Here is a 13,297-nt window from a genome sequence, read left to right as displayed (position 1 = left end):
CCTCCCAGTCCTGCGGAGAATGAAAGGATTCCATACCTGAAAACACACCCAGCTTTTTCTCCCGGCCGAGATTCCCATACTTCCATGGATTCCACCCTGATGAGGGGCTTGGAGCTTGGGCTGCTGGGTCACAGTGACCCCGCTCCCATAAATATCCTGTTTTTGAAGGGGCAGATTTTGTCCAGAACTCCCTGGATGGTCTCTGTGGCTTTTGAGTTTTTTTGGTCTTTTTTCCTTTTTTCTTTTTGAAATCTTTGCTGTTACATTAGTCCCTTGTAGGAAGGCCAGGCGTCACCTCCTAGGAAAACTGAAAATCGCAATTTTTTGTTTCCCGGTTCTCTCCTTCCTCTCTCCCTCTCTGTGTGGCGTTGCCTCTGCCCCTAAACATCTCTGTGTGGGAGCCTCCTAGCTTGTAAAATGAGGTTATGCCTCTCCAGCACCCACCCTGCTGTGCATCCTTGGGCTGCTTGGTTGACCTCTCTGTGCTCCTTCGTCTCTAAGATCAGAGCAGTCACAGCCTGTTTCATGGAGAGCCCAGACCAGGAGATGCTGTAGGTAAAGCAGCTCCCTCGGCTCTTGGACGCGTGGGTGGCTGGCTGCATTCGTCCTGTGATACCCGGCCCCCCGAGTGGTGTAGCAGCCGCAGTGCCAGAGGCCTGGGACCCCCGGTTGGAGGAGGGCCGGTTGGAGAGGCGCTGGGAAGATGCTCCATTGTTCGTGCTGTCGCGTGGGTAATTGAGTGTTGGTGGAAATTCAGGGGTTCTGGGGAAGGGAGGTCGATGTGTCTGTGTGTGTATAATTTAATGCTGCTCATAATTAACCCTGTGATCAGCAAATGAGGGGATGTCGGGGGATAATAGCTGCTCCGACTTATCTGGAGTTGGTGCCCGTGCCAGGTCCTATGCTGAGTAAGCACCTCAGGAGCATGTTCGAAACCCCATTTTGCAGACAGGGAAACTGAGGCACAGAGCGAGGCCTTCACTGGGCTGAGGTCCTACAGCCCACAAACGACAGAAGTAGAAATCTTACCCAGGACCAGCGGCTGCCAAAACCTGAAGTCTTAACCCCTGGGAGGGAGCAGGGGCTCTGCCCCATTGTCAGAGAAGTAGCTTTGATGACCGATCACCTGCTGGGGAGATCTGACAGTCACTGTGGGGACTCCGGGGCTCCCAGCTGCCTTCCTCAGAGGGGAAGAGTATGGACGCTGGTCTGAGGTTGCTTGGGTTCAAATCCCGGCTCTGCCACTCGCTGGCTGTGTGACCTAGGGCAAGTTGCTCAACCTCTCTGTGCTTCCATAGTTGTATCTGTAGAATGGAGAGTAATGCTGTCCACCTCGTATCCACCTCGTAGGGTTGTTGGGAGGATTACATGAGTTAATACTTGTAAGGTGATGTATTGATGTCTAGCCAGACCGGCCTGGCGGGGGGTCCCCAGCAGCACCCCCACCCCCCGCCCCCGGCAACCCTCAGCCCCTCACGGGGTCCAGCATGGGAGAAATGGCAGGATGACTCAGCCACTGCAAACTGGGGCGTTCCCCGTCACTGGCTGCCTAATCAAGGCCGCCCCACTTCTGCGGCAGGACCGGGCCAGACGCCTGGCAGGATCTGAGCCACAGGAGGCCAGGCGAGGCAGGCGGGGAGGGCAGGTGGCTGCCTTGGGAGGCTCCAGCATTCCCGAGACCCTAGGCGGTGGCCCCCCGACTTCCAGAGTCTATGTGGCTCTTGGTGAGTGCCTAGGGGGAGGTCTAGGACCATCCAGGGCTGTGTGGGCTCAGCTTCCACTTCAGCCCTGCTGAGAGGCGCGCAGGAAAGTGGTCAGTTTATAATCTTGGTATGTGAGCCTTCATTCATTCCTTTGCCAATTTATTCAATCAATCAGTCAGTCACTCAGTCAGTCAGTTATTTGTTGAATACCAGCAGCCAGAAAACTTGAGAGCCAGACTCTGGGTTCGAATCCCAGCTCTGCTGCTCACCAGTTGTGGGGCCTCAGACTATTTACGTAGTCCGGCTGTGGAGCCTGGGACCCGTTTTGTAGCCTCAGTTTGCTCATCTGTAAAATCGGTGCTTTGGCATTGCTTCACTTGTGAACGAATACATGCTGGGTAGACAGAAAGTGCTTTGTACATTCTTTTCCTTTCTTTTTTGTAAGTAAAAGCAGATGAAAGCAGAATTCTGGGGATACAGCAGTAAACAAGGTAGGCTCGGTCCTCCATCCCCTGGACCCTGGAGTCTATTGGGAGAGACAGTGAGTACATAAATAGGCAAGAAAAATACTGGCTGCAGTAGGGCTCTGCGGAAAGTGCAAATCCGGTGGGCCCCGGCAGGTCACCAGGCCACTCTTTTGTCCGGGGGCGGGGGGATCAGGGACAGGGGACCTTTGTGTGTTGAGCAGATATTGGGAACTGCAGGTACAAAGCTGGGAGGGGGAGCATCTTCAGCTGTGTGGCAGGAGGTGAGGGAAGCAGAAGTAAGAGGTGGGTGACCACGTAGGGTCCTGACCTTGAGGAGTTTGCATTGCAATTTCCACACGTGCAGCTCCAGTGCTGAAAGCCCCCAGAGCTTGGGTACAAAGATCATTGCTAGTGGAGACTTAAGAGCTCGGGAAACACCTCTTGGAACAGCTGTCAGGCTGAGGCCCAGAGAGGGAGAGGAACTTGCCCAAAGTCATACAGCCACATCGCCTGCCTGCCTGCTGAGCTGGGCCTCCTGCTAGAAGGTGGGCTGGATCTCCTCACTCTGGTCCAAAGAGAGAAGCCGAGGCAGGCAGACATGGCAGAACAAACGTATGGATACCAAATGGAGGGGGGGTGGGGGTGGGATGAATTGGGAGATGGGGATTGACTTATGTACACTATTGATACATGCATAAAATAGATAACTAATGGGAACCAATTGTATAGCACAGGGAACTCAGTGCTCTGTGGTGACCTAAATGGGAAGGAAATCCAAAAAAGAGGGGATATGTGTATATGTATAGCTGATTCACTTTGCTGTGCAGCAGAAACTAATACAATATTATAAAGCAACTATACTCCGATAAAAATTAAAAAAAAAAAAAAAAAGACATGGCAGAAGCGTCATTCTCAAACCCCAGTGCCCATCAGGGCTGGGCAGGTCATGCCAAGGGGTAGTGGACACCAGACGGGCAGCCCCGAATGGCTCCCCGGCCCGATGTGCCTGGTTTTCCAAGAAAAACCAGAAATCTAGACATTTTTCTTTTTAACATGAAATTGCCCTACTTTTCAGTTCTCAGATCATTCTTCTCCTTACAGCACCTCCACTTGCCGGTTGTGTGGACTTGACACCTCACTTGCCGTCCTCAAGCCTCAGTTTCCTGGGCTGTAAAATGGGTTGAAGACTCACAGCCACCTTGAGGGGTTATTTGGAAGCAGCAGTGTGATTACTCACAGGCAGGGCCAGCGGCCACGCTCGATAAACGTTGGCTCTGATTATATTAATGTTGGTCATAATGATAAACTTGACTTAAATTAAATGCTGTGCAGAAGGAAGCCGGCTCGTCCCACGGGGCAGGGCTGTGAATTATCTTCTGGCTGCAGGACCCGTTCCTCGCCTCTTGTCTTTTCTGGAATATACCCGTTCGCTCTCGGGGCTGGGGCACCGGGTCACCTGTGTTATCAGTAGAGTTCATTGCAGTGGTTCTCAACCAAGGGGCGCTTTCACTCCCCGGGGGACACAGGACGATGTCTGGGGACATCTGTGGTCATCAAGACCACAGATCCAGGGGATCTCCTCGCATCGAGCGGGTGGGGGCCAGGGATGCTGTTCAATGTCCTACAGCACCCAGGGCAGCCCCCCACAGAGAATGATCAGGTTCTAAATGTCAGTAATGCTGAGCTTTAGAAAACCTGATTCACGCTCCAGACCCCAGGTGGCAAGGAAAATTGAGCAGCCAGGCCACTGGCTTACCCGTGAACGTCCGCCTCCCTTGCCTTGCACCATCTTGCTGGACTTGAACGCTGAGATTGTTAACGGGTTCCTGCTGCTCACTTGTCCCAGCCTCACTGCCCAGTTGATTATCAGGGCATCATTGCCCCAGTGCATGGATTCTGGGAGCATGAACCGCTGCGGTTTCCGGCAACAGTGCTGGATCTGGGATATGGAGGGGCTGCCACAGTCAGGTCTTTCGCCTTTCTCCCACCTGGCCTTCGAAGGCCGGAGTGCTAAGTTCGAATCCTGATACAGGCCCTCCCTGGCTGTGCAAGGCGACCCCTTATTCCCTCCCCCAGCCTTGCTTTTCTCTTCTGTGAAATGGGGACGCATCTTGCCTGCTGCGTCACTGAGAGTTAGATGCTGTCACGTTGCTCCGGGGCCCGCCACTCAGGGTGCACAGCAGGGACTAAATGACTGTGCCCCCCCCCCACACCAACCCCATCTTCATGAACCAACTGGGGGAGACATGCATGGAGGCCAGCACCCACAATTTCCCAAACAACTGCTGTGGAGGGGAAATACCCCAAATAGGCATAAAGTCCCCACTCATGGAGCCTGCACTGCGTGTCTGACCCTGGGTTCCGGCTTCACTCGAACTTTCTCCTTTCATCCTTAGAACATCCCCGAGAGGTGGCAGCTGTCACCCCACGTGGCAGATGGGGAAACTGAGGCAGAGAGTGAGAACGAGAAACTGACACACTGGAGGCTTTTACAGAGGCTGCCTGTGTGCCCACAGGTGAACTGGCATTTCTGTGCTTGTGGAGGTTCGGAGGGGCTGTACTTGGCTGAATCTTCTACTGTTGCTTTCTTGAAATTCTTAATAATTTCTGCACAAGGAGCCACTGCAGTTTCATTTTGCCCAGCTGGAGCAATTATGTGGCCAGAAGGTTGGTCGCAGAGGGAGGGACATTGTCGGTGGCCGATCTGGGTTCGAGATCTGTTTTTGCCTTACGAGCTGTGTGACTTCAGGGAAGTTGCTTTGCCTCTCTGGTTGGCACACCAAAACCCTGTTTGCCAGCCAGTCCTCTGCCAGCTTCTCCACCTACCCCCTCCTCACTCATTCTGCACCGGCCACCCTGATCTTTCTTCTGCTCCCACCTCCAGGCCTTTGTCCTTGCTGTTTCTTCTGCCAGGAGCAGCTCCGTTTCAGGCCAGGCCAACCCTATCTGGCCAGTGTTCCCCAGCATTTTTTTTTTTGGCTGCGATGGGTCTTCGTTGCTGTGCGCAGGCTTTCTCTAGTTGCGGCAAGCAGGGGCTGCTCTTCATTGAAGAGCATGGGCTCTAGGCATGCGGGCTTCAGTAGTTGCAGCACACGGGCTCCGTAGTTGTGGCACACGGGGCTTAGTTGCTCCGCGGCACATGGGATCTTCCAGGACCAGGGCTTGAACCTGTGTCCCTAGCATTGGCAGGCAGATTCTTAATCACTGTGCCACCAGAGAAGTACCCCCCCTTTTTATTTTACTTCCTCAGTTGCTGTTTTATGGTCTGTCTGCCCCCCTTTTCAGCACAGGAGCTCCACCAGGCTCCCTTGCCCCAGACCAGCCTCCCTGACTTTTGAGAGCCACTGTCCTCCTACACTAGAACCGGCGTGTCTAATTGTCCAGATTAGGCGGGTCATGGCCGGGAAAGCCCCACATCAGGCAGCTCAGACACCTTGGCTCAATTCCCAGTGCCCTGGGAAGGGAGGCTAGAAAACCCAAGTCCCCAGTGGAGGTGCTGTGTGACTTCGGCTACTTGCTTGCCCTCTCTGAGTCTCCGCATGTCTGAGCTGTCTGATACAGAAGCTGTGATGAATAGCAGTTGAGAACCAGAGGCACTGAGGACTGGTATCATGGGGTCAGGGAGCCCCGAAACAGTCTATGAGGCTTCCTGTCTCCTGGAGAGAAGCCCAAAGGAACAGGGGACCCCCGAAGCACATAGTAGCTGGGCCAGGAGATTTTAAGACTCACATAGCCCTGTTGACACCCTGTGCGTCTGGCCACATAGGTACGGAAGTCATCAAGGAGCCTCCAGGAATGGGCCAGGCTTCCTTTGGGGGATCACATTTAGCATTTGAAGAACTCGTGTTCGAGTCTTGGCCTCAGGCACAGTATGACCCTGGGCCAGTGGATTCGCCTGCCTGAGCCTCAGTCTCCTCATCTGTAAAATGGGAGCAAGACTGTCTCTTGAGTGACCGGAAGGGTCTGTGCTGAGTATGCTTGGCAAAGATGTAACTGGCTGAACATCTACAATACAGTATAATGGTGAATGCCTTCTGGGGCAAATCGGGGGACCTGCATACAAAGCTTTGCGGGTCAAAGGGTTTGGGGGTCCTGGGAGCAGTAGGACCCAAGTCTGGCTTCTCCCAGAGGTGTCGAGTCTCCCACTGCAATGCTGAGAGCAGGCCGTCAGGAGCCAGGGGCCAGCGCCAGGCCGACAAAACCACAGGCCACACCGGTGCTATAATCCAAGGTTACAGGAGGCCTGCCCCAGGACCACCTGAGCCACGGTGGGGAAACCAAGGCACGCCTGTGTGGCCAGAGCCCTCGGCAGGTGCAGGGGGTCCGTTCTGACCCTCTAGTTCTATGCCTCGGTCACCCTGTGGGCTGCCTTGAGGCCTCTGGACTCCCCGTCCAGTGCTCTCCCCGACACCCCCCAAATTTCAATTGCTCACAGCGGTGTGTGTGCCTTTTGCCCTACCTCCCTGGTCCTCCTAGTGACTTGGTAGGTTTCTTGAAACCCATTCTCTTTGAAAACTCAAAGGAGAAAAATTTGTCTTACTCTCATGAATGGGCAACCTGGTATGTCCTTGACATAAGGAGGCAGAACCTTTAAAATAAATGTGATGAGAGCAAAAAAAAAAAAAGGAAAAAAAAATGATATTAAATCATCCTGCTGCCGTCACAGGCTTAGAGCAGAGGCCAAGGGCTACTGAGGCGTTAAAGCTCCGTTAGCACCCACGGGAGACTTCCCACCTTGAGAAGGCTGGAAAAAGCCAGGGAGGGGAACGGCCCCCTTGTTGGTCAAGTGTGTGTGGCTGAACGTGGCTAGAACTGTTTGGGGGTCTCCACCTTCGGACCGGGGTGCTGGGACTTTCTCTTGTGTGTCTCAGTATTCTTTTTCCCCAGGCTGTTGAGAAGGTTATTTCTCCCTGAATTCAATTAATGAGCCTATTAAAAACTATTTATTTTCCCTGACAGTTGTTTACCGAGGAGAAGGAGATGAATTGGCCGGGCATCCTCACTAGGCAGGCGTGAGGTAGGATGGGAGTTGCCTCGGGCCCCGGTGCTTAGCTAGCGCGGACCACAGGTGGAGTCCTGCCTTCCGGGGGGCCCCTGGAAACATGGAGGCTGAACTTGGACTGCGGCCACAGTTTCTGACCTTGGGGTCTTTGGGGAGGCAGAGTCTGGGATGAGTGAAGAGCATCCTGGCAGGGGGCTGGCCCTGATGGCCTCTGCCTTCTCTGTCCAGACCAAAGTCTCTCAGATACACTGGTTTGAAACTAATACCTGACCCCATCGGGCCACATGTTTGTGGTGGGGTCTCCCAATATCCCTTTTTTCTCCTCCACAGCAGTTGAACCCTTTGATGTATCTGGGCACATAGCCACCTGGTGAAAAACAAAAACAAAACATTTCCTAGTGTACCTTGCAGCTGTCTGTGCTACATGATTCAATTCTGACCAGTGGGATAAAGGAACCGAATTTCCTGGAAATGCCTTCAAAGGGAGGTACCGCACGCTTCCCTATCCCCCAACCCCCAGCTGGAATACAGAGGTGATGGTAGGCACCCAGGCAGCTATTTTGGACCATGAGACGCAGGTATCATGAATAAGAATAGGGAATCAAAGAGATGGAAGGAACCTGGACCCTGATGATTAGGGGTGGGCAAAATAGCCCTTAAAGTCTAACCTGGGAGATTCCTTTATGTGAAGAGAGAAACTGCGCCTCTCTTGTGAGTTTTTTGGCATCTGCAGCCCAACTTGACCCTAATAGTGGCAGTAGGTGAGCCTCAGGACACGGTGCTTTTCTTCCTTCTCTCCTCGGGTCTTTGCTCATTTTTAAGCGAGACTTCCCCTGACCTCTCTATGAAGATTCACAACGTTATTGTTTGGGAAATAATTTGTGAGATTGTTATTTACAAAATTCACCTCTCCACCTGGCTCCCCGTCTTCCCCTCCTCTCCTGCTCTGTTTTTACTGGAAGCACTTGTCACCATGTCCATGTTCTGTGCCTGTTACTTATCATCTGCCTCCTACCTGCCCACCTCCTCTGCTGTGTCCACAGCAGCGCCTGTGCATAGGAGGGCCCTGTGCATGTTTTGCACACACGGATCTCCATTCACTGGGCAAGAAATGAGGCTCTGAGATGCCTGAGGTCCTCCAGCTGGCTGGTGGCAGCGCCTGCATTGGCACCAACCGACCAAGTGGCTCCCGAGTTCTCCCTTTTCACGTCCCCCTCCCCCTACAGTCGGCCAGTTCGGGCAGCCCAGCGGCTGCTCCTGATCCTCTCGCCCCCGTGTTCTCACCTCGGCCTCCAGAAATAGCCCCTTTAAAATAGCCGCGTCCCTGCGTCTTGGGGCTTCTGCCTGCCTACGGACGTGACGCTGTGCTGACGGGCCGGCCTCCTTATTGCTGTGGGATTTTTAAAAATACAGTTGGTGTTAGGTGTCCTCCCCCCCCCCCCGCCCCGTTTTTACGCCTGAGGAAGCCCAGCCACCCACAAGGCTGTTTCTATCCCAACACTTGTCATTTGGGGTTTTGTGCTGTGGGTCCCCGTGGATACTCCATCGCAGCCGAGGGGCGTCTGGTTTGCAGAGCCGAGAGCTTCCACTGCAGGCTCACGCCAGCCCACAGTTCCAAGTCTGGTCGGGAAGCCCTGGGTTCGAGTCCCAGCGCCACCTCTTGCTGGCCGTGTGGCCTTGGGCATGTGAAGCAACGTCTCTGAGCCTTGGCTCACCGGTCTGTGAAATGGGGACATCTTAGGACTCAGGCAGATGGCTGAAGTTCTCTGAGCCTCAGTTTACCCACCTGGAAATAAGACCCGTGAGGGTTTTCCACTCGAGGTCCGGCATACAGCAGGTGTTCTTAAGGTGTAAGCCGACCTCATTATAGCGCTCGGGCCCCCTCTGAAATGGCCTCTGTTACCCATCCCAGGGGAGGATGGAGTGAATTTGGCTCCAGCTCTGGGCACTGCCGCTTCTTGGAACCTTCAGGAAATCATGTCCTCCCTCGGGGAGTCAGTTTTCCTCATCCTTAGAATGGGTGCATGTCACCAGATTGTTGGAAGGTGGCAGAGAGATAAGGTGTACCTGCCGGGCCAAGGACACAGCAAATGGCCCATAGATGTTGCAGACGTTTTCTTGTCGTGTTTTTTACTCGTATTCATTGAAACCATGTAGACTCATGGTTAAGAACCAGACTCTAGGACCAGATGGCTTGGGTTCTAGTCTGAGCTCTGTTCCTCATCTGCTGTGATTTCATCTCCTGGCCTCCGTGTCCCCATTTGTAAAACAGGGAAAACGATGACCCCATCCTCCCAGGGTCCTTGGGAGGATCCGATGAGTGAGTAAGGGTGAAGCCTTACTGCTGGGCTTGGAGTGAGGGTGACATGGCGCCCGTAAGTAATATGTCTATTCCCTAAATAGACATCAGGCGCCTTCCAGTGTGGCGCCTCTTCCTGGGAGCGGATCAGCGAGATGGACATTTCTCGAGTCGATCTGTTTGTTTGCCTTGGAGGTTGTGGCTCAACCTCTGGGGCCTCCCGCCCACAAGGGCAGGGATTAAACTGCCCAAAGGAACATGCCAACATGCCCAGCCCAGGCCACTGGCACTGAGGAGGCCGCCTCTGCTTCCTGCGTTTTCTCAGCAGGTGGTGGCTGGAGGCTCAGGAAGGGGGGCAGAGGGCAGAGTCCAGGGATGGCTCAGAAATGGGGACAGGAAGGGCCCCCCTGGAGGAGGCGTGAAATGGCTTCCGCAGCCAGCCAGCCCCAGAGGCCGGGCGGCTGGTTCAGCTGCGGCCATCGCCGCCCCCACATCTGTGCCTTGTCATCCGGGCACCTACTGTGTGCTGGGTCTCTGCTGGGGCCCGGTGGGGAGGAAGTGCGTGCCTTTGTGGGGCTCAGGTTCTGATCAGGAAGAGATAATACGCAAGGTATGTGTCATGTCAGGTGGTGATAAGAGAACACAATAAAAGAGAAACAGGGATACGTGAGTGGAGGGATGAGGGCTGTGGTTTTATGTTATTTATTCATTTATTTTAATTTTTAATTTTTTATTTAAATTTACTTTTAACTTTTATTTTATTTTCATTTTTTATTTCCTTTTTCTTTCTTTATTGTTTTGGCCACATGATGCAGCATGCAGGATCTTAGTTCCCTGACCAGGGATGGAACCCCCTGCAGTGGAAGTGCAGATTCCTTAACCGTTGAACTGCCAGGGAAGTCCCAGGCTGTCACTTTAAGTGGGGTTTTAGGGACGACTTTTTACTGAGGAGTTGACAATTTGAGTAAAGCCCTGATGGAGGCGAGGGAGGGAGCCAAGTTGATATGTTGGGGGAGAATGTTCTGGGCAGAGGGCACAACGCATGCAAAGGCCCTGGGGCAGGACCATGCCTGGGGTGTTGGAGGAACAGTGAGGAGGCCCATGTGGCTGGAGCAGAGTGAGCAAGGGGAAGAGAGGGAGGAGGGGAGGTCAGGGAAGGGAGGGAGTGGAGGCAGTTTATGTAGGACCTCATGGGTGGGAAAGACTTGGGCTTTTACCCAGAGGAGAGAGGTGGGTACCTGACTCAGATGCTCACAGGAGCCCTCTGGCTGCTGTGTGGAGGCTAGACCGTGGGGGTGGGGGACACAGGGCAGAGGTGACTGTAATTGGTCCAGGCAGAATGAGGGGATGGGCCAGGTGGAAGCAGAAGATGGGGGAGAAGTGGGGAGATTTGGGATAGAGTTTGAAGGCAGACTTTTCGTAGATTTAATCTTCATGGTAGCTCTGTGAGGCAGAGACTCTTATACCCATTTGGCAGGTGGAGACACTGAGGCCCAGAGAGGTTGAGTCATCTACCCAGTGTCACACAGCTAGATGTTGCACAGTGGCTGGGTGGCCTGGCTGGGGTGCAGCTTGCTCCCTAAGCACTTCACGGCCATCACGTACTCCTAATTTCTGTATAGATGGACCCCTTTTATTTATTTATTTAAAACTGTATTGGAGTACAGTTGATTTACAATGTTGTGTTACTTTCAGGTGTACAGCAAAGTGATTCAGTTCTACGTATACATGTATTCATTCTTTTTCAGATTCTTTTCTCGTACAGAATATTGAGTAGAGTTCCTTGTGCTGTACAGTAGGTCCTTGTTGGTTATCCATTTTATGTATAGTCGTATGTATGTGTTAATCCCAAGCTCCTGATATATCCCTTCCCCCATGTTTCCCATTTGGTAACCATAAGTTTGTGTTGGATATCTGTAAGTCTGTTTCTGTTTTCTAAATAAGTTCATTTGTATCATTTTTTTTTTAAATCACCTGCACTTAAAGGCTCCTGTGAGTTGGAGTTCTTGGTCAAGATGTTGGCTGGGGTCCCTGCCCTGCCCCATTTTAGGAAGATACATTGTAAGTGCTGTGGGCAGATAGACAAAGCCAGGGATCCTGGATTTTAATCTGCCTTTACCTCTTCCTTAGCTGTGTGACTTTGTGGCTTTTACCCAACCTCTCTGAACTCTCATTTCCTATGAAATCAGACTCAGCTATCTGCTTGTCATCCCAGTAATATTTTTTGAGGTCCCGCTGTGCTCCAGGCAGTTGTAGGCAGATCGGTTATTCCTGTCTTGACCACTGCAGCACCCAAAATCTCAGTTGATAAAACCACAGTGCTTGGGCCACGCGAGGGTGGGTGGGAGGCTTCCATGGACTTGTCAGTACCTTCTGTGGATCCGTTAGGGTGTCAGAGGCTCAGAGGGAAATCCGGGGGCAGCCACCCGTGGGAAATGCTGGGTGCCTGGGGCCTGGCCGCATAGGGACCGGTGTCACGTGAAAAACCCCAAATCAGCAGCACTGGGATGGAAAGGAGCTCAGAAGAGCTGGGCTTGGAACACAGGGGCGGTTTGGGAAAACTTGAACTATATATTTTACTTACACTTTCCATTTATGTTCAGGAGAGAAAGGTGATCAAAATCTGTGTCCAGAGAAGTCTGAAAAAGCTCTTTCAGTTGCTATCAAATGTTAATTTTGTGTGATGAGGAAGTCATGTCCGTGGTCTTCCCTGGTGGTCCAGTGGTGAAGATTCCACGCTTCCACTGCATGGGTCACGAGTTCGATCACAGGTTGGGGAAGTAAGATTCCACGTGCCACGCAGCGTGGCCAAAGGAAAAAAGAAGAAAAAAGAAGTAGTGTTCAGTTTAATTGGCAGCATTTTTCCTTTCTTATTGACACGTAAAATAATAATGCAGCTTAACCTCAGTAATACACAGAAATCGTCAGCTCCATGACTGGGATGAGGAAGAGGGAGAGAGAATGAAAGCTTCTGAGAGGGAATGATGGGAGGGGAGGTCAAGGAAGGCTTCCTGGAGGGGGCGGCAGCTGATCTAAGATGTGGTGGTTGAGTAGGAGTTACTTGGGCAGAGAGAGGAGGGAATGGTGTTCCAGGCAGAGGGAACAGCTTGGGCAAAGACTTCCCTTGCAAAGTGGCTGTGAGCCTTCGAGGTGAAGTGGTGGAATCTTGCTTCTTGCACGGGGCCCAGCACATAGTGGGTGCTCACTAAATGCAACATGGTAGATGTTGGACCAGTGCGTCATAATAGGCAGCCAGTCAACGGACACAAGGTAGGTGCTTGGTAAACAGGCATTGCCCTCAGTCCCAGGTCTGGAGGATACCGTGTGGGTGTTGCTTTCCAGCATCTGCGTTCTGGAAGACCTGAGACCCAGAGGTTTGGGTCTGTTTGAAGCCCCTCAGCAGGTTGACTCTTGAGCAGGGATGACCTGGAAGGTTATCCTCAGCTCCCTGCCCTGGTGCTAGTGAGGCTTCATCCTCAGGTGCACAGAGGGCATGAAGCTTGAAAGGAGGAGAAACCCAAATCAAACTGACTTTGGTTTTTAATTAATTAATTAATCCATTTATTGGCTGTGTTGGGTCTTCATTGCTGCGCCCAGGCTTTTCTCTAGTTGCGGCCAGTGGGGGCTGCTCTTTGTTGCGGTGCACAGGCTTCTCATTGTGCTGGCTTTTCTTGTTGTGGAGCAAGGGCTCTAGGCATGCGGGCTTCAGTAGTTGCAGCACGTGGGCTCAGTAGTTGTGGCTTGTGGGATCTAGAGTGCAGGTCAGTAGTTGTGGTGCAGGGCTTAGTTGCTCCATGGCATGTGGGATCTTTCCAGACCAGGGATC

At 52.7% G+C, this 13,297-nt stretch overlaps 1 protein-coding gene across 4 annotated transcripts in view; it reads left to right on the top strand.

Annotated features, from left to right (window-relative positions):
• PTPRS (protein tyrosine phosphatase receptor type S) overlaps positions 1–13,297 on the top strand; it is a 236,610-nt gene that overhangs the window by 136,264 nt on the left and 87,049 nt on the right. For 2 of the 4 annotated variants that reach the window (XM_057709364.1, XM_057709365.1), the window contains one exon: positions 4,567–4,686. The exons of the other annotated variants lie outside the window; for them this stretch is intronic. The gene's annotated coding sequence lies outside the window, so the exon portion shown is untranslated. Of the gene's footprint in view, positions 1–4,566; positions 4,687–13,297 lie in introns of those variants that run through there. 4 annotated transcript variants of the gene reach the window in all.

This window comes from Hippopotamus amphibius, chromosome 15, assembly GCF_030028045.1.
Source record: "Hippopotamus amphibius kiboko isolate mHipAmp2 chromosome 15, mHipAmp2.hap2, whole genome shotgun sequence".
Lineage (NCBI taxonomy): Eukaryota > Metazoa > Chordata > Mammalia > Artiodactyla > Hippopotamidae > Hippopotamus > Hippopotamus amphibius.
The sequence above is the reverse complement of the archived record's forward strand: the minus strand, read 5'-3'. Positions and strand labels throughout refer to the sequence as shown.